General features: G+C 34.8%; 1 long non-coding RNA gene across 1 annotated transcript in view; it reads left to right on the top strand.

The window, feature by feature from the left end:
• The first annotated feature begins 10367 nt into the window (after positions 1-10367).
• The window catches only part of LOC134737400 (uncharacterized), an 82506-nt gene continuing 67936 nt past the window's right edge, over positions 10368-24937 (top strand). The window contains exons 1-2 of the long non-coding RNA XR_010122287.1: positions 10368-10463; positions 11236-11298. This is a non-coding gene — a long non-coding RNA (uncharacterized lncRNA). The remainder of the gene's footprint in view (positions 10464-11235; positions 11299-24937) is intronic.

The raw sequence follows: 24937 nt of genomic DNA, 5'->3' as shown, positions 1-24937 counted from the left end.
GCCAATAATTTGGTCAGTTGTCCAGATGTTTCTAATCACATACACGCTTCTAAACATATAGATGTTTGATATCAGTGATTGAATTTTTCACTTTTGATCAAGATGTTTTGGTGTTAATTAGTTGTACTGATTATTATGAATTTGACTTTTCCAACACTACGGTATATAGAGTAAAAAAATTCATCAGTTTTATTTCTTTTCCATCTCTCATCTCAAAGTTAGAAAATGGCTACAGGAAGCCCAAAAAGGTTTAACAGGATAAACTGGGATTTATGAAGTTTCTTCACAAAAGCAAAAGAATGATGCTCACAGTATATAATAGATTGAATAGTTATTTACATTTGTATCTTATCATCGGATGCTATATAATATTCTTTGAACTGACTTGGTAGAGAATTATACAAGGTTTCTACATGTTAAGTCAAGTCTTTTAAAACTTGTATGATTCTTAACCCACAAGCATAAGATTTGTTACATTGACGTCCCCAAACATTAAATCATGTGTTAGAATAGAGAGTAAAGTGATAAAAATCCCTAGATTTTGGAGCCCAGGAGACATGTTTCAAATATCATTTTAAGACTTGTGTAGTGTGGGCAAGTCCCAAGCTTTGGTAAAACTTAGTTTTCTAACAAGTGACATAGGAATGAATCTTACTTTGTAAGATGTTTATGATGATTAATGGTGGTATATGAACAATGATTTCTATTAAACTCTCTCAATAAACAATAGCTTAAAATTGATTACTTTCACTTCCCCAAATTGGGAAATTAAATGTTTCATAGGAAGTCACCACATAAATTGGGAAATTAAATGTTTTATAGGAAGTCACTACATTAGTTCCAGGAATAAGAGAATGAATGAATTCATTAAAATGGCTCTTCCTTCATGTTTACCCACTTTTAAACTTTCACATCTCAATCTTGTGGCGTTCAGTCCAGAAAATGTTATGATGGGACCGCTGGATTATACAAAGGAGAAGAAAAAGATCATGGGAAAGAGAATGAAATAGGGTATGTAAGGAATTAGAATCATGGTTAAAAGGGAAAATGTTGAGGTCATAACTAGTAGAATCCATATCCTAACTACTGCTCTCTTTTATTCCCAGAAAAGCAAAGGCTAATTCTCAGCCTTTTGTAGATGGGAACTCAATATCAAAAGGGCTGATTTCTCACATAATGTGCTGAATTAACAGTAAAGACTCGTTTACAACTGGAAGGAGTTTAAAGAAAAAACTAGCACCAAACTCCATCTTTTTGCAATCAAACTATATACAAATTCTATTTATGTGGCAAAAATATGAACTGATGTTCTTGATGTTCATTTTCAACTTTTTTATGTGTTCCAAAGTGGAAAAATACTGTATAATGTCAGTGTTTTTGAATTTTGTTTCACACAATTTCACAAAAGCTAAGACTAAAAGTAAAAATAATTCCATCATTATTTTAAAAGGGTATACTGAGATACTGTAGTCATGGATACCAGGTCATTGTAATTGATGAAAGCACACGACTCAACTGGTGGGTTGCTAACTGGTACAAATGAATTAAAGAAGTTAATTGGGTTTAGATATAGTATTTATGTTCTTAATACTTTTATAATTATACACATAAACTCTTATATATGGATATATACAAATGCATACATAAATACATGTAAATAGACACTTGTGAAATATAAATACATATATTTATGTTTCTTTTTATTCAATAATTTATTTCTTCAATTGATTTACCTAGTAGGTGCGATTTATTTCATATTATTCTGCTTTTTTTATAGTATAATTCTTGTTTCAGTCATTTACTGAGGTATAACATTGCACTCCAAAACTTAATGGCTTAAATAACAACAATTTCACTATTTTATGAATCCTCGATCTGAGCTAGGTTTCTACTGATCTTGCAGAGGGTCACTGATGTGGTTATGTTTTTCAAGTCAGCCTGAGGCTGGGCTTAGTGTCTTTCTTTGCAAGTAGTCTCAGGTATTGTCCTTCTATATGGTCTCTCCATGTGGCATTTCTACCAAGATAGCAAGACTTTTTATATGAAGGGTCAAGATTCCCAAGAGCACCAAAAATGGAAGCTGTGAGGTTGTTTTAGGACTTAAGCTAGAACCTGGTCAGCATCATTTACAGCATATTCTCCTGGTTAAAGCAAATTTATAAGACCAGCTCAGATTCAACGGAGGAGAGGTGAGGTGGCATTATATTAGGTATGAATTTTGAGAGTCATAAATGCTGGGAGGCACAATTCATTTGGGTCCACCATCATTCCCTCTGTTCCCTAATTATTCATATTTCTCCCACATTCGAAATTTATCAACTCCTTCTAAAAATACCCAGATATCTTATCCCATTGATGCACCAAGCTCGTTCTTAAGGTCTTAAATAACATCATGCAAATTATGTCTAGGTAAAAATGATGCTGTTGAGTACAATTCTTTCTCTATCAGAAGACTTTTGGTTAAAGAGACATGTAATCTTCCCAACACCCACCCAGCATGCAAGGGTGAGACAGAGATACAATAGACACATCTACCTAAATGTGTGTGCAGGAGTGGGAGAGAGGCGAGATGGGAGGCGGAGTCCTCAGTAGTTCATACTAATTCTGAAATCCACATAAGGTCACATCACTGTTACCAAAACATGAGAGGTTCAGTGCAGGTCCTGCTGATCACCACACAGAACACCAATCACCAAGACAACAAGTGTTGCCAGGGAAAAAGATTTTCATTGGGTGCTGCAGCTAAGGAGATGGGAGATTAGTCTCAAATCCAACTCCCTGACTAAAATTAGGGGTTTATATAGCAGAAATATAATGACATGCAGGAATATAGGAATTAGGAAAAAGAGGAGTTGCTCAACAGGAAGCAGGTGGTCAGTTAGACAGTCATGATGGTTGAAGGTTCTGACATCTTATTGTCATTGTAAATTTCAGCTCCTTGATACTATCTGAGAGGACTGATGCTTGGTTTTCTAAGAAAGAAACTCAGATAAGACAAATGTAACTTTCTTAAGTTTTAAGACTGGGGAGATCAATTTCTATGTTTATTCAAAAGAAATCCCATAAGTGTTGGTTCTATGGGACAACTGGGCTGGATTCATTACCATCCTTCTCCCCTGCAGTGGGGTGGACAATGTAAGATGGTTAGGACTCATTTCTGTTCCATTTCACCTAGAAGTGATTCTCCTTGTTATCTGATTTTGTAATCTGGGCCTTTGACTCTTATCCAGTATGTTGTCCATCTGCTTCCTTACATTAGAAGTTGAGGGGCCCAGAGCCTTATTTGCATCTTGAATTGTCTCTGCCCTTTGAGACCAAACTATTATAATTCCCTTAAAAACTTTGAGGGCCTTAAAATTTGAATTACAATCCACTCCATTAGACAAAAACTATGCCCACAAATTTCTCCAAGATAGGCCCAGCTCCACTTCAACCTAGAGTCATGAAGCCATGGAACAACATATTTAACATGTCCAGAATTCCTTTTTCTGGAAGAGAATGCCTATAAGGCCTTTTGTTAATAGCATTAGAAGCTCCATATTTGTCTAAGAGGGTCTGAAAGGCTCTGCCTAAAGTCCTTATAAAGGCTTTACAAACAGTTTTAAATACACACATTTTACTTGATTTTAATCCTAACTTTACATTTGATTTTTACCCTAGATGAAGATGCTGTGAAAGATAAATTTTTATTTTCCAACGTAGAAAGTCCAGATCAGAAATATTTCCTGTAGATTTTGATGGAGAACAAAATAGTTGCTTCTTTTGTTCATCACTATCTTACAACTTCTCAGACACATTAAAATGAAGTCAGTGAGCCTTTGAAGCATTCTGCCTGGAAATTCTTGCACAATTCAAAAGCTAATTATAAACATCTTCTATTGTCTGTTTCACAATAGATGACCACTTCTGTAGTTATTTCATCAGTAAATAAAATAGTGAGTGTCCTTTCTGAACCTCCAGTGACATATTGATTTCTCTGCCTGAAATAATAGTCTCCTTACAGTTTTTTAAATGTATTTACTTATATTTTTAATTGGCAAATTAAGTCTAATTCAATACAACAAATAGAAAAATATTTCCTAAATAATCTGGGTGACAGAATGCCCTAATTCATAATTTCTTCTAGAAATCTTAAAAGAAGATTGTATTTTAGTGAAATGACCCTGAAACAGCTAACATTCAGTACTCAACTTCGTTGGCAAATTAATAAATATAATTAATTGAAAATTCTGTTCAAAATCTAATTCATTCCTTATTTTCTGTTTTTAAACTGATAACTTACAACCAGATTATTAACAATTGAAACATACCACACATAGATAAACTATCACAGACATTAGAATAAGTGCAAGAAAAATTTTTATCGTCTTGCCAGGTTAAAAAAAAACTTACTAATATTTTCAAAACTCCCAATAATAAAAATACCAGCCAACAAGTCATTTTGAGCAGAATCATTAGTACAGACACAATTTGCTGAATAAATTACCATTATTTATCACTAAGAAGTAGACCTATATCAGTCAAAATTAGTATAACTAATTTTGAAAAAACTCAAACAATAAAAATCTATAATAGTGGCAATTTTTTGTTTTTGAGAAGTTGTAATTTTCTAAGCTCTGTGCAAGGAGGAGGATGCCTTTTATTTCTCCACTTATAGATGAGATTTTTTAAAACATGAGAAACTAGACAAAAAACAGACTGCAAGGCCAAATCCAATGGCTGTGCACTTAACTCCCAATCTTGCTATCTTCAGGATTACGGGAAGGAAGGAATGAAGACATATTTTTAAAAAGGGATATCTATTTCATGAGGAATTTAAAGCACTTGTTTTAGAATATAGATTCCATGGAAGAAAGAATCTCAGTGTGTTTATTTTTGCTTTCTCAGGGCACATTTCATTACATCATTTATTAAACAGAAGGGCCGATACATGTTTGCAGATTAGACAGCCACTTTGGTTTTATTTTAAAAATTGCATTACAGCACAACTTTTCAAGAATTCACATAAGCAATGAGCCATATTTTAAAAATATATATTTCTTTCACAATTCAGCAATGCCATTTTAAAACAGTATTAAGTTATTAACCTATTGTACTTATTTTACAGGTATTCTGTGGGGATCATTGTTCAAATGTCTTGCTTCTCAATCTTCATTAACCTGGGTGAGAATTTATATCTGAGGGAAGTGACAATTCCCTTGAATTTCTGGATGTTTTTCTGTGTCAGCTTTTAAGGTTTATAACACCTCTTTGTGTTAATTTGTTATCTCATATCTAGAATTACAAATTATGCAAGGGCTAAATACTGTCAGTATGTGAGTTGGAATAACTTTTGACAATTCCTAGACTAGATTTAGAGAGCTGGTCTTTATCTATAACTTCACCTTCTCGTCCCACATTCTGAAAGACTCCTCTTACTACTTGGTCTGATAGACATTGATGGATGCTAATGTCCTGACTGCTTCAATAAACTGGTCCCAAGGACCAAGGCTGCATCTAGCTCTGCACTTTTCAATCAACTTCCACACATTTTTCTTTGTTACAATACATAATTCCTCTCCTCAATCCCTTAGGTTGTCCTCCCTTCTAAGTAAAATCTGTATCTCCAAATGCAGCAATAAGATCATGTGATTGTGTCTATGGCACAGACTGCTAAGTGTGCACCAAAATAACGTAATCTTCCGGGTTTAGCACTTGAAACAACTAGATTGCATTTCCCAGAATTCCTTTTGGTAGGGGTGGCCATATGTAGAATTCCATGTAATGGAGAGTAACAGAAAATGATGTATGCCAATTCTAGGCCTGGTATATAAATATCTCCATATGTGATTTTTGCTCTTTCCTCAGAGTCTGTCTGAGAGGCAATTTCTAGGGAAACCTAGAAAGTACATGAAGAAGATGATGGAGCTGATGTCAGCTTTGGGGACTGAATGACAGCAACTTCATGCAACAGGAGAATGTCATGCTCCTGAATGGATTGAACATGAGTGCTAAATATGGCATTTTTAAATTAGGAGGTTAAAATGAAGTATTACTTTAGTCTATTCAGAACCTTTAGTCAGATTCTGCCAAGCAAAGATCTTTTTTAATATCAGTTTAGAGTTATATTAATTGGTGAACACTAATTGCTAAATTAATTGAATATACACATAAATAAATAATTGGGCCTGTGCAGATTTATGTTTCTTTTCAACCTAGCTAATTATTGAAACATATAATAATTGTAAATTTGTAGAGAGAAGTAGTATTCAGTATTTATAACAATATAAGATTTTAAAAATATATAGACATATATTCAAAAAATATATATTATTTTATGACTATAAATGTGAAAAATCAACAGATAATATAAATGTGAACAAATATATAATATGTATTTATATTTATTTATAAATGTGAAGCTGTATACAAATATATATATAATTTATCATTTATAAATAACAAATGTATCATGGTCTTTTCGCTACTACATTGAACTTCTGTAGTAGATCCTGTCCTAAATAAGGTTTTTATGTTAAGTTATTGTAAACCACAGAGATAACCAAACTTTTTTGTCAATTGTGTTTCTATCTGTAACTACCCTGGACATTTTCCTATTCACAGACAACTGTTGTCTTATTTTTATCCTTTTCAAAGATGTTTTATAGTAAGCTATAGAGCTTTGACAGGTGCTCTCAAATACAGATTTCTGATAACTTTAGAAATTGTAACATTGGAAAAAAGAAAAATGTACAGGACTCATGAAGAGGTGAAATGTTCATGAATGTCAAGCCAATCAAGAGTTAACTAAGTGGACTGAAATTAGAAAGCTGAAGAAACCCTTTAACTCTTGCCTGGAATATTGCTGGTGCTTGTTTTGTTTTTCAGAGTCAAGGAAACTTATTTTGAACTATTTACAGCCTTTAATAAGTAAGCAAGTTATACTCCTGGGATTAAGATTTGGAGCATGTTTGTGTCTCTCTGCCTGGTTCCTCCAGAAATTGCAAACTATCTGTGAATATTCTTAACTTATGGCAGTATGGTTGTTTGCAAGAGTGTAGTAAGAATCCATTTTTCTTTTGCAACAGGACACAATTGGAAAAATTGGTTAGTTTACCAAGGCTTTGACTGGAAGGATACACTTCCCTTTAAGGGCTCAGTCTCCACTTGCAGAGCCAATAAAAGCCCCATGGGGAGACTGACCTCATACCCTTACCTACACAGTCCCTGTCCGGGTTCCTGACTGGTGGTCAGTAAAGAATGTCACTTTCTAACAGGTGTAGGAGCTCCAAGTTTATCTTGGGACCTTAAGAGGAGAGAATCACCCAATTCACAGGTGTTTGAGGATACAAACTCATGGTTGAGCTTGGCTTAAAGGTCTTATCTGAGATGCCTCGTGGAATAAACTTCCATCAAAGCCAATACAAAAGGCCTATGTAGAAATAATTATTCTGGCTGCACTTTATGCAAGTAATCAGGCCAAGTTTAAAACTAAAGTCTATTTTGCAAACCATTCAGTCCCATGACGATTTTTTAACAAACATGGGAACTGGAGAGAGAGAGAAATCATGTTTCAAAACTTATCATACATTTGTCATTAAATTCTAAAATCATTAGTTGTTTTTAAGTTTTTGTCTACGTTTTAGACTATCCCTGCTTGCTCCTGTGAGTCATCCAGAAATCCTGGCTGCAACTTAGAAAGAGCAAGAGGATTGGGCAATATAGAAATCCGGATCAATATTCTAGTTCTGCACAATTATCCTGCAAATCCTGTCAAGTGATGGAATAAATAGGGTGCCCATCACCTGGAGGTTTCCTTTTTGGGAAAGTAAGACCAAGGGAACTAACCAAAGCCAAGCACCATGCACTCAAATCCTAGCAAGCATAACTATAGCTACCAGTTATCTGTGTGTGTCACATCCTTTTCTCTCCTTTGTTGGAGGAAGACTCAGTTCACCAGTTTCACCTTAGCACTTGGCTTATAATAAGGAGTCCATGCAATGCCCCTTGAGACACGTTTTTGTCCCAGACTCAATTTCAAGCTTTGGGTCAAAGCCCTAGGAAAGAAAACTGGACCTGGAAGATCCAGAGGCAAATGACAACAGAGGTTGTCACAGCACAGGTGAGCATGGCTGATTCCTGCTAATTAAGCCAACCTGAAGCTTCCTGTTTCACGGATAAAGGCCACATTAGTATCCATGACATACATGTGGTCTAGGGAACTCCAAGGCTACTGACAGCAAAAGAGATAGGGTGTATGTGGGTAAGAGCAGATGATTCTCAGCCCCTAGGCCCCCCGCTTCATGGGTGCAAACTGCTTTGGCACCCATGGTGGCACCTGACAAGTCCCTGGAACTCAGGGATGCAAGGGTGGAAGAGAGAAAGAGGATGCTCTTCCTTCTCTCCCTCATGTACCCTGGGTATCTGCTGGGAAGAGAAGGGAGCCAGCAATTCCTGCTTCCCTCTTTCTAGATGGGTAGCCATTCATCTTTAGTTTGCACCCCTTTCAAATGCATTCTGAACCCTCAGGACTCCTTTAAAAAATGTCTTCGTATTTTTCCTTTCTTTTCCTTGGTTCTCTCTTCACTAAGAGGTAATTGTGTCTCTGTACTATGAGACACTCCCCTCAGATGCATTCTCCAAACTGGAAAGAGTTAATTTCCCAAACCTTAAACTAGTTGGTTTAGGATTGGGCTCAGAGGAAGGAAACCCAGAAGCCCAACATGCTGGCAAAAGGGTACAGTTTCTTTGACAGTCAGGCTTTTGGCCTCCCTCTCCCTGTGCAAACTGATCAAAGGCCTTGGAATTTTTGAGCTGTCCTTGCACCTCTCTTTGTTTCGTTTTGATACGTGTTTTCTAATAACCCGGTTTGTCTGTTCTTGCCTTCAGGCCATCAGACTCCAAACAGTCATACAACTGGAGCGTCTGATGATGGCCTCTTCTGCTGGGAACCCTTAGACAGGCCTCTGAGGGAGATCTGACTGCTGTTTCTCCCTAAACAGCGCCCCCTGTCTGCAGGAAGCAGTTAAGATCGGTCTTCGTTCTTAACCTTAATCTAAGGGAAGTTAGATTTATTTCTTTAGAGCGGAGGATGAGACAGCTAGGTGAGTGGGGGTCCCTGGAACAACTCCAACCGGCCTGCACACTGGGGTGGAACCTTGGAAAGTTCATGTGCCATTTGCAGCAGAATGGAGCCTGGCTCCTCCTCTTCTTGTGTAGAACCAGGGATTCAAACTGCTAGGCGGGGTGCAATCTAGCGGCAAGGCCAGAGTCCCTGTGTCACTTTTCTTCCTTTTCATCGAAAAAAACCCTGTCTTACTCACTATTCAAATGGTCTGTGAGCCTGAATTTTCGCGGTCATGGGACAAAGAACCCCTTAGTTGAGCTAAGGAAAAGTCCTGCAACATTAACTTTGTTGAAATAAATAATGTTCACAGATAAATTTTAAATAAAATCCTCTTAAATTGTATGGAAAGAGAATACAGAGCTATATGGTGATTCAAATGATAAAGAAGGAATTGAACAGTTTTCTGTACCTGCCAGTCTTTCCATATAATAGATATTTGTAATTTTATCAATAACAGTATATTCTAAATAAATATCAATGAAATGACCTGCACAATTGTCACTGTCTCTTCCCTGAAATCTAGTATCGGCTACAAGCCCCAATATAAAACTCAGCTCTCCTCTATGAAGTTTTTCTTAATGATCTCTCTCCTTTGAATTTTTGTAAGTATGATCTACTGCTCTCATTGCTTAAACATCAATATTTGTTTCCATTTCCAATTATTGCAAACAGTCATAGATTGCTTATCTTGTCATATTTTCTCCTTAAGGCAAAATAATTTAAACTTAAATATTTGGCAATCATTGAGTGTACAGATATGTGCTTCATATCTGCAAACACACTAATGAACAGAATAAAGGTTAATTAGTTCATTAAAGTAATTTTAAAGGCATTTATATATCTTGTGAAGAACATAAGTTAGAATTACCAATGTGAGATTATCAGTACTTTAGGAGAAAGTACAATAAATAACACGTAGCCCGCTAGGAGACACAAGACATTCTTACTATAAGAACTTAATTCTTTTTTTTTTTTCTGAGACAGAGTCTTGCTCTGTCGCCCAGGTTAGAGTGCAGTGGCGTGATCTCAGCTCACTGCAACCTCTGCCTCCCGGGTTCAAGCAAATCTCCTGTCTCAGACTCCCGAGTAGCTGGGATTACAGGCGCCCACCACCACGCCCGGCTCATTTTTGTATTTTTAGTAGAGACGAGATTTCACCATATTGGCCAGGCTGGTCTCTTTCTCCTGACCTCGTGACCTACCCGCCTCGGCCTCCCAACGTGCTCGGATTACAGGCATGAGCCACTGCGCCTGGCCTTATAAGAACTTAACTCTTAAGCAAAGAAAAGCTGAAGTTAAACGAATAAACTCTCATTACGCTGATCAGAGTCCTCGATCTTTCTTAGCTAACTTCAGGGTAAGTGACTCTACTTGTTTTTCTACCCAGTGTGGCTTTTTCTTCACTTAATCAGAGCCCATGCACATTTGCTCGTGTCTCAGTGCACAGACCATAGAGTTTATATCATTTCCCAGCTTAAAGAGGAAACATTTCTGAGAATGTGCAAGTAGATTTTTATAAGCCTCGTTCTTTATTTTGTTCCAAGTTCTGTAGTTCCTTATTACACAAATAGATCTATTCTCTTCTTTCATATAAACGCAAGTGCTAATTAGTCTTCTGAAATATATTAGCATTATTCAGTCTCAATTCCAGCATTTCACCTATCCACACAATCCTCCCAGTGAGATAACCTAGATAGCTAGTTGTCTTTATGTGGCTTATATATTGCTCTCATAAAGAACTACGGTTTACCACATTCTTTAAAACGTGTATTTTGAAATATTCCAGTCATGAAAATGTATGCTTATGCGCATAGTTTAAGAAATACATTATAAATAGAGTTGTGTCCTTATGTACTCCCTCCCCAAACATACCCTCTTTCCATACTCTCACGATGCCTACCCTCTTGGTTTTGAGATTTATTCTTTCCATATATTTCTTCATATTTTTATTTCATAAGCATATTTCCTCAACATTGTATGGCTTACAAGGCATGCATTTGAATTTTATATATGTTGTTTTATATCAGTCATATCATTTTTTACTTGTTCTTCCTTGACTCAATTTTATGTTTGTAAGAGTCTTGCATATCAATACATATGACAAAAACTATTTTTTTTTTTTTATTTAGAAAGTCTGTTTTCTTGGGATAGAATCCGCATAGCTGAACTCTATTCCCTAGCCTTCTTCATGGGTAAGTGTAGCTATGTAATCAAATGCTAGATAATGATATGTGAATGGAAATGATGAACTATTTCTGGTGCAAGTATTTAAACTAACAAGCATGCTCTCTGGTATCATTTCATTTCAATGTGCGGGGTAAAGTTTTGATAAGGTCCTAGAAAATGGTGAGACCAGAAAATAAAAAAACCTTGGTCACTAAATGACTTCTTGGAGAAAAGTTGACAGTTAATGAGAAATACGAACTTTTTCATTAGCTATGTGAGTAAATTAATACATTTCTGTGTTATCAGAACTATTGTAAATAGCAGCTAGTGTATTCCTGACTAATACAATACTTATAGTTCTACAGCGTTTGTTTATAGTGCTCTATTTCAAGTAAAAATATACAAAATTATTTAATGTATTCCTTCTGTTAGTGCACATTTTGGTAAAATTTTTCCTAATTTATAATACTTATGAACAATGCTGTAATAAGTAATATCATTTATATCTCCTTGGACAGAGCATTAAAGTTTTTCAAAGGTACATGTATTTGAATGGAATATTGGTTGAAGCTAAACTTTATGGCATCTTCAACTTTACTAGATTTTGTCATCATTGGTCTCTACGGTGTCTTCATCTTATACCCTACTGGATGTTTTTGTAAGAATGGGTAGGAATTTGAAAAAAACTGAAGTTATCTTTTGATGTATAGAGCTCAGTTCGTATATCATATTATTATTAATGATTCATTAATTGTGGAGTGGCATAAATAGAAAACAATGTTAACTGATAAATATTCACTAGTCATCTATCTTTTTATATCATCTAATAATCTTATCAGCTCTGTAAGGTAATCAGGAGGACATAAAATATTTATCTCAGAAACAAGGAAAGTGACTTAATATAATAGGTTAGTCATTATACATGCAATAATGAATAATGAAAATCATGACACACATTGACAAATATATTCACTGAATAAATAATGCTCATATGTAATTTATATAAATAAAAAACAATATAGAACCATAATCTCAATCAACTCAAGCTGGAATGTGTGCATTGGCCTTTTATTATTCAAATGTTTTTATTTTTAATATTTTGAGAGGAAAGGTAATGACATAAAAATAATTTAATTAATATAAAGATATGTATAGTATTAACTGAAAGAATAAAAACAAAGGTATAACTTCAAACCTATGAAAATGAATTTAGTGGGTCACTCCTAGCCTCTTAGCATGTTTAAAGAAATAACTAAGAAGAAAAAATTAGAGTGTAAAACATTTACATGATAAGTGTTGTTTTATAAAATACTTGTCTGAGACTTTCTATAGAGGCATAGGTTTTCAGATTTGATTGTATTTAATCTAAAGATTTCTCCAGAGGAAGCGAGACTCAAAACTAAGTTAAAGCACAAATCAGAAAATTAGAAAAAAAGTTTTTAAACATTTGTAAGATATAATTTATTAATTCTAGTAATATACTCATAGTATGTTACTATTATACTACATATCTATGTAAAATACATATACACAGAAGTGGTTTCCATAAATTGATAGGAAAATAATAAATTTTTAATAAAAATGGGCAAGAAATATTAGCATATGGTTCATAGAAAAAAGAGTAAATTGCAATTGAATGAAAATATCCTAATGACACTAAGAGATTTTTTAAATGAAAAATACTAAATAACTATATTTATTTCACTCAAATTATAAAATTATTAAGGTACATACATATTCAGGAAAACTTCTTAGGAAATAGTATATCTCATGAGTTGTTTGAAGTTATACGGAAAGTTTTGGTAGGTGGCATGGACTTGTTTTCTTAAAATAAAAACATATTTAATTTGCTGGTTGTTCTATGTATAATTTTAACTAGGTACAAATATAAAACTTTGGATTTTGAGTTTTTGATGCTTAAATTTTTATTTAGTTAATAGAAAAAATGAAGTGTATTCCTTTACTATTGTTACATAACAAGTTAACACAACCTTACTGGCACAAAGCAAGACACATTTATTATTTAAAAGTTTTTGTAAATTAGATGTCCCAGCATAGCTTCCTGGATCCTTTCTTCTCAAGGTGTTAGTTGGGCTGTATTCACATCTGGAAGTTCAACTGGGGAAAATCCATTTCTGAGTTCACTCGGGTTGTCAGCAGAATTAATTTCCTTAAAGTGATGGGACTGAGAGCACCTACTTCTTGCTGGCTGGGGTCTAGAGGCCCAGCCACTCCAAGCTCCTTGAGACCATTCATATTTCCTTGACACTTTGGTTTCTTCTACATGGTTGCTTACTTTATAAAGACACAAAGGAGGCTCTCTAGATTACATTTGAGAGTTTTTAGATTACTAAAATGAAATTTTTATATGATGTGAGGTCATTACAGGAATGACATTCTGTCACCTTTGCCATATTTCATTGGTTAGAAGCAAGTCATAGATATAATCCATATTCAATGGGAGGGGAATAACACAAAGAATAATAATACCAAGAAGTGGGGTTCATGGGAGGCCTAGAGTCAATCTACCACATGAAGGGAACATGATCACTATCCTAAAACAAATCATAAATTCTATGGTTTGAATGTGTTCCCTAAAGTTCATGTGTTTGAAACATATCCCCAATGCAACAGTGTTGGGAGGTATAGCCTGATAAGAGGTGATTAGGGCATGACTGGATTAGTGTTATTATCACAGTTGTGAGTTTGTTGTTGCAAGAGTGCTTTTGCTATGAAAGCCGGTTCAACACCCTTTTGCTATCTTTCTCTTGCTCGCACTGTCTTGCCCTTCCACTAGGGGAAGAGTCAGCAAGAAGGCCCTGGCCAGATATAGATCCCTTGATCTTGAATTTTCCAATCTCTATAGGAAATACATTTCTGATCTTTATAAGTTACCTGGTCTCTGGTATTCTGTTATAGCAGCACAAAATGAACTAAAAAAAAAAAAAATGGTACTAAGAGTTGGGACTGTTGCTATAACTAATACCTAAAAATGTGGAAGCAGCTTTGGAACCATGTAATGGGTAAAGATTGGAAGAATTTGGAGGCACAGGCTAGAGAATGCTTACATTACTAAGAATGATGCATTAAAGACAACTCTGGCGAGGGCTCAGAAAAAGACAGGAGCTGTAGAGAGAAACTAAAACTATTTAGGAATTTCTTAAGTAGTCAAGATCAGAATGTTGGTTAAAATAGGGACAGTAAAAGCCACTCTGATGTGGTCTGAGATGGAAATGAAGAACATGGCACTGGAAACTGGAGTAAAGGCCATCCTTTCAACAAAGTTGCAAAGAGATTGTCAGAACTGTGTCTAAGTCCTAGGTCTTTATGGAAGACAGATCTTAGCAATGATGAACTAGGGTATCAGACAGAAGAAATATCTAGGTAGCAAAGCATTCAAAGTACCTCATGGCTTCTTTTGACCACGTTCAGTAACGTAAGAAAAGATAAATCAATTTATAGATGGAATTTATAATGAAAAGGGAAGCAGACCAAAAAGATTTGGAAAACTCTCAGCCTGGCCACATAAAGAATAAAAAAGGGTGTTCAGGAGAAAATACTAAGGGTGTGGCCAGCAACCATTTGCTAAAGGGATTAAAATACATAGAAGGCAGTCCTGGTGACATCCACATTGTGCTGACTCTGTAGGCATGCAGAGTGTGTGGGCTGTGAGGTCATGGTGCTCTCTACCTAGATTTCAAAGGATGTTGAGGATGGCTTGGGGACCTGGGCAAGAACATACAACAGAGGCAAAGCCACTGCAGAGAATTCACACTCAGGCAATTCCTAGTGGAACTATGAGAGTGAGGTTACCACTGAGACCCTAGAACTGCAGAGCTACCAGCACGAAATACCTTCTAGGAGAGCTGCAGGCATAAGACCCCAACCCATGAGAGCTGTGCAGGCTTAGCCCAGCAAAGCCAAAGGGTTGTGGCTCCCTGAGACCTTAGAGACCCACCCTCCAAGGAGTCAAAGGAGACTATTCTTCAGCTTTAAGATTTCATGTTTTTTTGCCGTGTTGGGTTTTGGATTTACTTGGCGCCAGTTATCTCTTCCTTTTGAGTATTTCTCTCCACTGGAATGTGAATGTCTGTCCTGTGCCTGTCTTGCAGTGGTATTTTGAAAGTAGATAAGTTGCTTTGATTTAACCAGCTTACAGGTGAAGAGATTTCTATATTAACTCTCACACGTATCCTGATTTAGATGAGACTTTGTACATTGGACTTTTGATTTAATGCAGGAAAGATTTAAGACTTTTGGAGCTACTGAGATGGAACGAATGTATTTTGCACTCTGAGAAGACATGAATTTTGGTGGCCAGGGGTAGAATGCTATAGTTTGAATGTGTTCTCCAAAGTTCATGTGTTGAAAACTTAGTCCCCAATGCAACATGTTGGTACAGGGCACCTAATAAAAAGTGAGTAGGACATGGGTGGATTAATGTTGCTATATCACTAGTAAGTTAGTTTCTCAAGATTGGGCTTGTTATAAAAGTGAGTTTGGCCTCCTCTTGCTTCTCTCTCTTGCTTGTGCCGTCTTGATCATCTGCCTTCCACCATGGGTTGACACAACAAGAAGGTTCTTGCCAGATGCCAGCAACTTAACCTTGAACTTATCAGCCTCCAGAAATGTTAGAAAAAAATCTTTGTTCTTTATAAATTACCTGGTATCAGATATTCTGTTGTAATAACACAAATTGACAAAAACAATAACTAAATTATAATTTTAAAATCAAAGAGTATTTTAGGATTTCTTATAGGTAGACTCTTAACACATAGTAATACAAATTGCATGTATTGCACGCTTTGAATGAGTTATTTCTTTTCAAGTTTGTCTAAAATTTTATTATTTACAAAACAGAGTGAAATTCTTAAATACAATTAAATATTTTAAGACTACGTATTATATATTCATGAAAAATTGAGTAAATTTCCAGTTGCTTTCTTTCTAATTATCCATAACTTTCAAATGCAAAGGAAAAGCAGTTTAGTTTTTTTTTAATTTAAGCTATGCTGAGATAAATTTCAAGTCAGGGGGAGCTATAACTCAGAGAGGTTATGTAAATAATTAACCTTTGAAAATAATACTTGCAATATGAACATACATATCAATAAAAATAATAACCAGATTCTATTGACCTTTAGCCAAAGATTGCAGTGGGTAATTTAGAAAACATTGAAAATATTTGCATATCATTCAGAGTATTACATTTTCTCAGGTTCTCGGTATTAATAGGCCAAGACAACAAAGTTTCTATATCAGTGTGTAAAAAGAGGCACGGTGATTATTTAATTGACAAGCAGTAACAACCTCTTCATTAGAAAAACAATGCTAAGCTTTATTTGTTGATTTTACTGCTTAGGACAATAAGCTGATTTCATAAGTTGTCATTGTTAGACCTTACATTGTAAAACGAATTTTCCAACAAAAATCAGACAAGGAAGAAGAGGTATTGCTATAAAAATAGAAGGTTTTTAATGAGTTTGTTTATCTATTCATCAATATGTGGCCTTTACAAAAGAGTAAAACATAGGCATATAAAAACAACTTATTTTGGGTGTGAAACATTTAAACAGCTATTTATTCAGTTTCTGTTTATGCACCATTGAAATTCTGTTTGCTCTTTGATTCTTTCTAGCAGATTTAAAATATACAAGAGATCTTCGTCCTCTTTAAAATATACAAGAGATCTTCATCCTCTTGTATATATGATAAATGAGATTACGATACTTCCATTGTTAAGAGTAACCTTTAATTGCCATGATTAAAGAAAATCACATTCTTATATTGGAAGAAGGTACCCACCACAGGTTCCTTTGCCTTTCTTTGGAGATTCTGATAGTCACCCTTACGTCCAAAGATTTTTTTTTTTCTGATCTCTTTTTTCATATTTTTTGAGGTATTTAGGAGGAAATTAGGTTTATTCTAGTTTCACAGTTTATTGACACTCGGTGTAAATGGTACACTGACGTGACTCCTAGGTGTTGTAAGTGTGGGATTTTCTCCTATGTCCATCCCCACTTCAACCTGTTCCCTCTCACTTTCCGTGCTCACAATCTGCTACCCTTCCTTCAGGAATGAGTGCTGTAAAATATTTTAATTATGTGGATAATTCACCTTTGAGAGGAATATTGTACATCTCGTGTAAAATATGGAGTTGGGTGCAGTACACCTGGGCCTTGGAATGGATACGAGGAATAGCAGGGATCACCAACAAAATACTAATGGGAGGGCTTCTTGAAATGTCCAAACTTGTAAAATCACTTCCCAGAAATTAGCTGATTTGTCAAAAAAAAAAAAATGGGAAATAGTTTTGTCATTTAAAAAGTGGGCAAGGATACACAACACATAATTTGAGAAATTTTTGTTAAATATTGTGTACAAAGAACTGGATTAAAGTAACAAGAAGCCTGTTCACAATTCTAATTTAAAAACCCGGTAAACTGTTGTACAAAGTCAGTGAATAACACTCAGGACTCATCTCTAAATTAGAAGAAGGGATAAGTAAAGCCAATTCCAGGAGAGATCCAGACCACTCTGCCTGGAGAGTTTTCAACTTCCAGCCTGTATCATGCAGCATTTGAGAACTCCTGCTGTGGGCCTCAATTATAAAATTCAGTATAATTTTATAAAGTACAAAATTTAGTAACCAGTCTTCTATCAGTTTTTCATTTATTGATTTTGGCCATTGTACTTTGCTGATGTAAGATGTTAATAATTGAAAAGCCTAGGGAAATGATATATACAAACTCTGTATTATTTCATCAAATTGTAAATAGAAATTATTTAAATATGAAATGCTTATACATATTTCTGTAAATAAGAAAAGTCTATTTTCTAAGCAACAAAATCCCCTATAGAAAGAGAAGTGTTTTCTTTGGTAAGTACCAAAGTTTATTAGCTACTTTAGATGAGAGGTAAGTTTCCTAAGGAATTTTTTTAATAATACAAGATAGTCAGTGAGCTAGTTTATAAATTAAAATGGGGCGACAGCTGTCTTCTTGGATGTCTTTACACAATGGAGTACACAAGGGGTGGAGCAGAACTGCTGGGAACATTAGAAACAATTAGAAGTTTGTAGAGACAAAGGCAGAACAGGTGAGATGGCTGGCAGCCAGAGCAGGCCTTTGAATGAACAGCTGTGATGTCTGAATGAGGATTCATTTTAAGTATATTCTGTGAAGTGTGACTTCTATGACTTCTCTTGCCTATACCTCTATGACATTCTCAATAACATCTACTTCTCTTGCTAACATATTGAGAAAAAGGATGCTTTATTTATTTATCTTTTTATTTATTTAGGCATAGAGCTGAAGTATTGAGTATGTCCCCAATGCTGTTTCAGGAAATCCCTCCAACATTTGTGCAAAACTTTGGAGATATTCTTTTCCTCTCTCAATTACTAGTGAGGGAGAAAGGACAAGTGTATTCAAAGACAAGATCCAGCCTACATTAGAGGTAGGAGTAGCATCTGTATCTCTTGGTGAATTGCACTACCTGGCAATAGTGGGTAGATGCACGGATAAATATTCAAATGTGTATGCACACAAAGACTATTTTTGAGGAAGCCAGACACAGAAATCCTAAAGTCATATGTATCTAGGAACCGAAGCATATCTCTCCTAATCTAGACTCTTTTTCAGTACATTTTATAGGTGCATCTGAATGTAATAGCTTTGTCAAAATCTTTCTTTCACTCTTCACAGGTCTTAAGAGAAGCTGGAAACTGTATTTGATCCTCAACCCCTCAGTAACAAGGACACTCTTAAAATTAATCAGGATTTAATTCTAAACAACACATATTTATTACATACCTACTATGTTCTGAAAACATTAAGATGAATTATGGCATACAGTGGACATACAGGTGTCTCCTCTTTTGTTGTGATGTACTTGTTCTACATATTTCCCTGTTTTGGGTCATGATTTTTTTTCTAGGATTTGTTTATCTGTTTCTCTGACTTTCTGATTTCTAGTTACTTTAAATTTTAATTATTTGCTTCTTCTTTAGTCACCTAGATTTCTTGCTTGTCTTTATCAAGGGTGTGTCATTCTTTTGGTTCCTGTATGTTCACACAACTCAAGTCCATTCTTGTCCTACTGTTCTTACCACCATAGTTCTCCATTTTCCTGGTACTAGCTAATTTCTTGGCCCTAACATAATGCTCAATACTCTGCTTCATTTAATCAATATTTACTGACTGAGGAGGTCCGGGAAGGAAGACTATCCTTATTGATTTTTCCTGTGAGTTCTTAGACAAGTATGCTTCCCTGTGATTTCTCCCTCTATCCTTTCCTTCTGAACTCAGTCCAAGATGCAGGAAAACAGAACAGTTTGCATTCCCCTACTAATCCTTTTGGCAAGTGTGGTTGATGGTACATAAAAGAAAACATTAGCTTGAACAAGTCAATAACAGTATGTAACATGAGCCTCAATTTTTCTTTCTTATTTTAAGGTAATGAGAGTAAATTTAGCCCAAATGTGTTCCTACTGTCTAGTTTATTTTAGGGCAATTTAAGAAATAATTCTCCACTGTACGGTTCATGTTCAACTTTGAAATCATCAGGTTAGCAATAGTGAGCTGTTATCTGCAAGTTAATTCAGATTCAATTTCAGTGGATAAAGATACAAAGTAACTCAAATTGCCATCTTCCTGGTTCAGAAATAATTCTTTGGAAATTGGAGCCTAGGTGACGGGAGAACATTCTCTGTAAAGTTAATTTAAATTAACAGATTCAATTTCATATGTGTTATGAGCCACCTGAATTTCCAGATGGGTACTGTAACATTTAAACAGAAATTCCACTTAGAACTCATTCCCTACACTGGCATACAATCCTGGTAAAATCATCTCTCAGAAACACGTCAACACAGGTGCAATGGAAGATAATCATCACAATTTTCCACAAAAGTGACTTTGTTAAGAATGCAGAGAGAAGACAGGAATTACTAAAGATTTCAGAGGTATCATAATTTAAGCAGACTTATTTCAAATGAGAGCAATATTTCCTAATATTGCTTTCAGAAGAAATCAAATAAATACATTATTAAACGAAGCTGAAACCAGAATTCCAATGCATAATAACGCAAAAAATCCCTAAAGTATTTATAAGCAGTGCTTAAAGTATAGCTTCTGAAGAGTTTTCTTTGCTCGCTTTTCAAATTATTTTATTGTTTTAAATAGCACTGCTTTTTAATGTTAGAATTGAGGAATTCTAGACATGAATATATTTGATTATCTTTGTGATAATTGAGAGAAGATTTAGGTGACAGTAAGAACGAAAGAAAATCCTTTATGTAAAATACAAACAATAAATTGATGATTATATGTAAGTTTAGATACATAAATCCACTTGCAAATATGATTATGGTTCTCTATATCTTAAATTGCAACATAATTTAAATTTTGTCTTTAAGGCAAATTACATAATAATTTGATAATCAAACGAAAGTGTTGGAAAAATTAAAAACAGGATGATTGTCATTTGTACACCCATTCTGTGCCAATTTTACGAACATTTTCAAATCAAATTCCAAATTGATGGTCATTGACATCTTTGAATCCACAAGTCATATTATTTAATGATTGTCCTTAATCTTACTAATAATCTAGAATTTACTTCCAAAAGTTATTTCCCTCTGCTTAAACATATTCATGTAGAATATTCTTTTTATTCTGGCTCTTCTTTATACATTTCATCAATTTTTTTTTTCAAATAGTTCAATAGGAATGTAATAGACCAAGAGGGCTGCTCACTCTCAACCCTTCTTGCTTTATATTCTCTAATCTTTCATCTTGTTAACACCAGACCCCTATGTCAGCATTTCAGCATTACCTCCCTCCAACAATTGTACCATGGACAAGGCAACAGACATAAACTCACTGCACCTCTCTCAAGTAGTTTCTCTATAAATTTATCACAGAAGTTTCTAGCATCTCTAATGCATGGGTAGAAGACTGTAAATAGTAGCTAGTTTCCAAAGATGGCTGCCCAATGAACCATTCTTCACAGAATCCCTGCCCTATTGTGCTTTCTTCCTTTTGAATTTTTGTTGCCCCTTGAATTCTGAACCATTAAAATAGAGTATTGTGACATTTAGGGATTTCCAAGCATGACTCAGAAGAAGTCTTGAGGTTTCCAACTGGACTCCTTTTCAATTGTTCTTCTTAGGATAATCTCTTTTGGAAACCATCCTCCCTGCTTTGAGTAGCCCAAGTCAGAGAGAGCACCAGATATAGGTGCCCTGGTAGATATCCCTAGCTGAGGTCCTGGCTGAGGTCTTGGCTAACAGCCATTATCTGTGGGCAGCCATAGGACTGAGCTATCTTGGACACCCAGTTTAGCCAAGCATCTGACTATAATCACACGAGAGGTCCCCAAGTAAAAACTACCCATCTGAGCCCAGTCAAGTCACAGATTTGTGAGAGATAAAAATAAATTGTTGTGTTAATACAGTAAGTATCAAGGTAGTTTGCTATCAAACAAACAGATAATCAGAATACCGTGTAAGGAAATAATATTTCTACTATTTGTATTGTTCAGATTAGCCTAAATCTAACAAAGTAATAAACTTATGAATACATCTGGCTACTAGCACTGAAGGCCATTTTACAGGGATCATTCAACTAATAAATTTCTCATTTCTTAGTGCCAGTTTCTTATTGACAAGTCAGTGAAATCAACAGATCTGTAAGAATGGCAAAGTAGGTACAAGGAATTAATAAAAAATGTTATTTAAAACAAAATACTCCATGATTTGTTAAATAAATTGAATATATCTGTATTTAATAATGCCAAGATTTTTAAGTTAGCAAAAGTAATTTAAATTTACCATTAACCATTTATATCAAATGACTTGCTTATTTGTGTATCTTTAACTGATTTTAGCAGTTTTCCACTAAATTTAATTGAAATAATTTAATTGAAATAATATAATTGATATAATTAAATATTGTTTAAATGAGACTGCTTAAATACAGATTCGCATTAGGTTTCAAATGTTACCTCCTCAGATAAGCTCTTATGCTGACTCTATTTTAAATTGACACACACACAGCTCTCACCTACGTAGTTGATTTTCTGTTTTATTTCTTTCACAGCTCTTACAATTTTCTTGAATTGACTCATTTCTTTTCTTGTTTACTCTTGTCACCACCACTTTGGAATGAAAGTTCCATGAGAGGAGGGTCTTGGTATCTCTTGTTATCCCGAAGATTTCTGGTTCATTATATTCCTTAAGGCTTACATGCTGCTTAGGACAGATTAGGCCTTCAATCATACTTGTTAATAAATGAATGAATAATTTAGAATTTTTCAAATGCCTTAGGTTTGGGTCTCTATATTAAGAGCAGGAAAAAACAAACAAATAATATAAAATTCTCCTACACTAAATAAATGTTTTCTTCCTCTTGCCTTGCTAATTTATGAAATCTCAATTTTCAAAATATTCTTGTCTTTAGTACTTTTCAACAAGCATAATTATTTGATAGAAAAGGAGATAAAGGAATCATAATATATGGGTCATGGTTGGAGGTTTCTGACACCAGTTGTATCTATAAACCAAGTGGCAGAAGCTTCTTTTATTCAGTATTTTTCATCAGTAGACTATGTAAAGTTGTATCTTTGTGGTTTCTAGTGTAGTTTTGAATATCTAATAAAATACTTGATACAAGGCAGTTTGAAGTGTTAAAGTCAGTATAGCAAAGTAAAAGCACATGATTACTAACCTTTAATATCCTTAAGTCAAACATAAAACGCATTTTAATACTGCTCTTTTAAATATCTGTGGCAATTTCAACAGATTTTACGTATTCTAATCAATTTTTTCCATGCAGTGAAAACTATTTGTTTCTCAAAAATGAATCACTCCATTTTTAAGACACCAGTATTTCTTACCTGTTATATAACAGACAAGTTCTCATATGTATGTGTGTGTATAAGAATAATACATATGTATTTGTGTATATACACAGTTGTATGTGTGTGTGTGTGTGTGGGTGTATGTGTGTGTGTATCATCCTGTCTTCATAACAATATGTGGAAACATCCAACTGACAAACTATTTAAGTTTAGGGAAATTTACATATGAATTAAACCATTTATTAATGTGTTGATTTCTATATTCTAAGTCCTCTTAGTGGTGATTACTATGCACTGTTTCAGGTGTTCCAGGTGTATGAATTAAATCCTCAAGCCAACATACATGTCTATCTCTTTTGGAATTTACATTCAGTTTGATTTTAAGAGTCTATTCATGCAATGGAATATGCACATTATTGTCATTATTGTCAACAAATGATTTAGTTAACATAAAAAGAGTCTATTTCAAAAAAGCTAGAGTCCATATTCAACTATCCATTTATTACTTTAAGGGACTTCTATTATTGTGTTAGGTGTTTAGGAAACAGATGTGATTAGGACACTGCCTGGAAACTTAAGATCTTCACAATCTGTGCAAGGTGGGTGTAGGGTGGGGCAGGAACAAATATTCAAGTATTGAAATAGATTGATATTTGTTCTCCTAGACAAGTAGCCTTGGAGGAAAGGACCATGTTAATGCTCAGAAAAAAATGACCTGGTGCTACTGCTAGGTTGTTCCTATCTTGTTAATAACCCTGTTACTATTGATACTCGTGTAAGTAGTGTTAGAAACATGTTTGAATTTAGTGGGAAAAGGAAACTAATTTGCAATCTTAGAGCTACTATAAATGGCATATTTGAAGTAAATTAAGGAGATAGATGTTATTAAGTCTTCTTTTTTCCCCAGATTTTACACTTCTATCAGCTCATTAGAGGCAGGCAGCTCATTATTTGGTTTATAACCAAACTGGAAAATGTTCTCCAAAGGGTAGAAGACTCTACAAAGAGTATTGGTATTGAGGGAAATGATTTAATAACTGCTTCTTGAGGTTTGGACTTGGAGTCTTACAAGTAGTTCAACTTAGAATTACACAAATGACAAGGGCTAACATTTCTCAGAATTATAAGCCAAGAGACAATGATTAGTTGGAGCCAGTAAGATATATTGTCAGGTGCATGGATTTTTATAGATAACTTGGAAAGTAGAAGTAAAATATCTGACTATATTTTTCCAGTTCCCGTGGGAGACTCTCAGCATTCAGTCATGGAATCAGAAGTCTTGATACCATACAACACTTTAAGTAGAATAAGTAGAATCAGTGCAGGCTATATTCTTTGTATATTTTTAAAGCTTATCAATCACATAGGGTCATCATGTATGATATGACTCTTAAGGTCCAAGAAACACTAGTTCTAGGCTCAGTCCAGTGGCTTACGTCTGTAATTCTAGCAATTTGAGTGGCCAAGGCAGGTTTTCTTGAGGCCAGAAGTTTGAGACCAGCCTGGGCAACTTAGTGAGACCCCGTATGCACACACACGCAAAAATAAAAATAAAAAAATGAAATAAAATAAAAATGAAATACTAGTTCTCAGGAAGAATTAACTTTTCTTTTTAATAAAGAAGTGGGGAATTCTCTCATTCCCCTTTCCTGAAAATACGAAATTCAGATGGAAGATGCCCTTACCAAAGTAGCTCACCAGCACACACCATGCATCCTTTCCCCTAAGTGTTTGTTTCAACATGTAGTGGCTCTGTTCTTTTTAAAAGCGCCAGTTAAAAATGTAAAGTAGTTGCTCTCACCA

This window comes from Symphalangus syndactylus, chromosome 8 (assembly GCF_028878055.3).
Source record: "Symphalangus syndactylus isolate Jambi chromosome 8, NHGRI_mSymSyn1-v2.1_pri, whole genome shotgun sequence".
Classification (NCBI taxonomy): domain Eukaryota; kingdom Metazoa; phylum Chordata; class Mammalia; order Primates; family Hylobatidae; genus Symphalangus; species Symphalangus syndactylus.
This window is presented reverse-complemented; position numbering and strand designations above follow the sequence as displayed.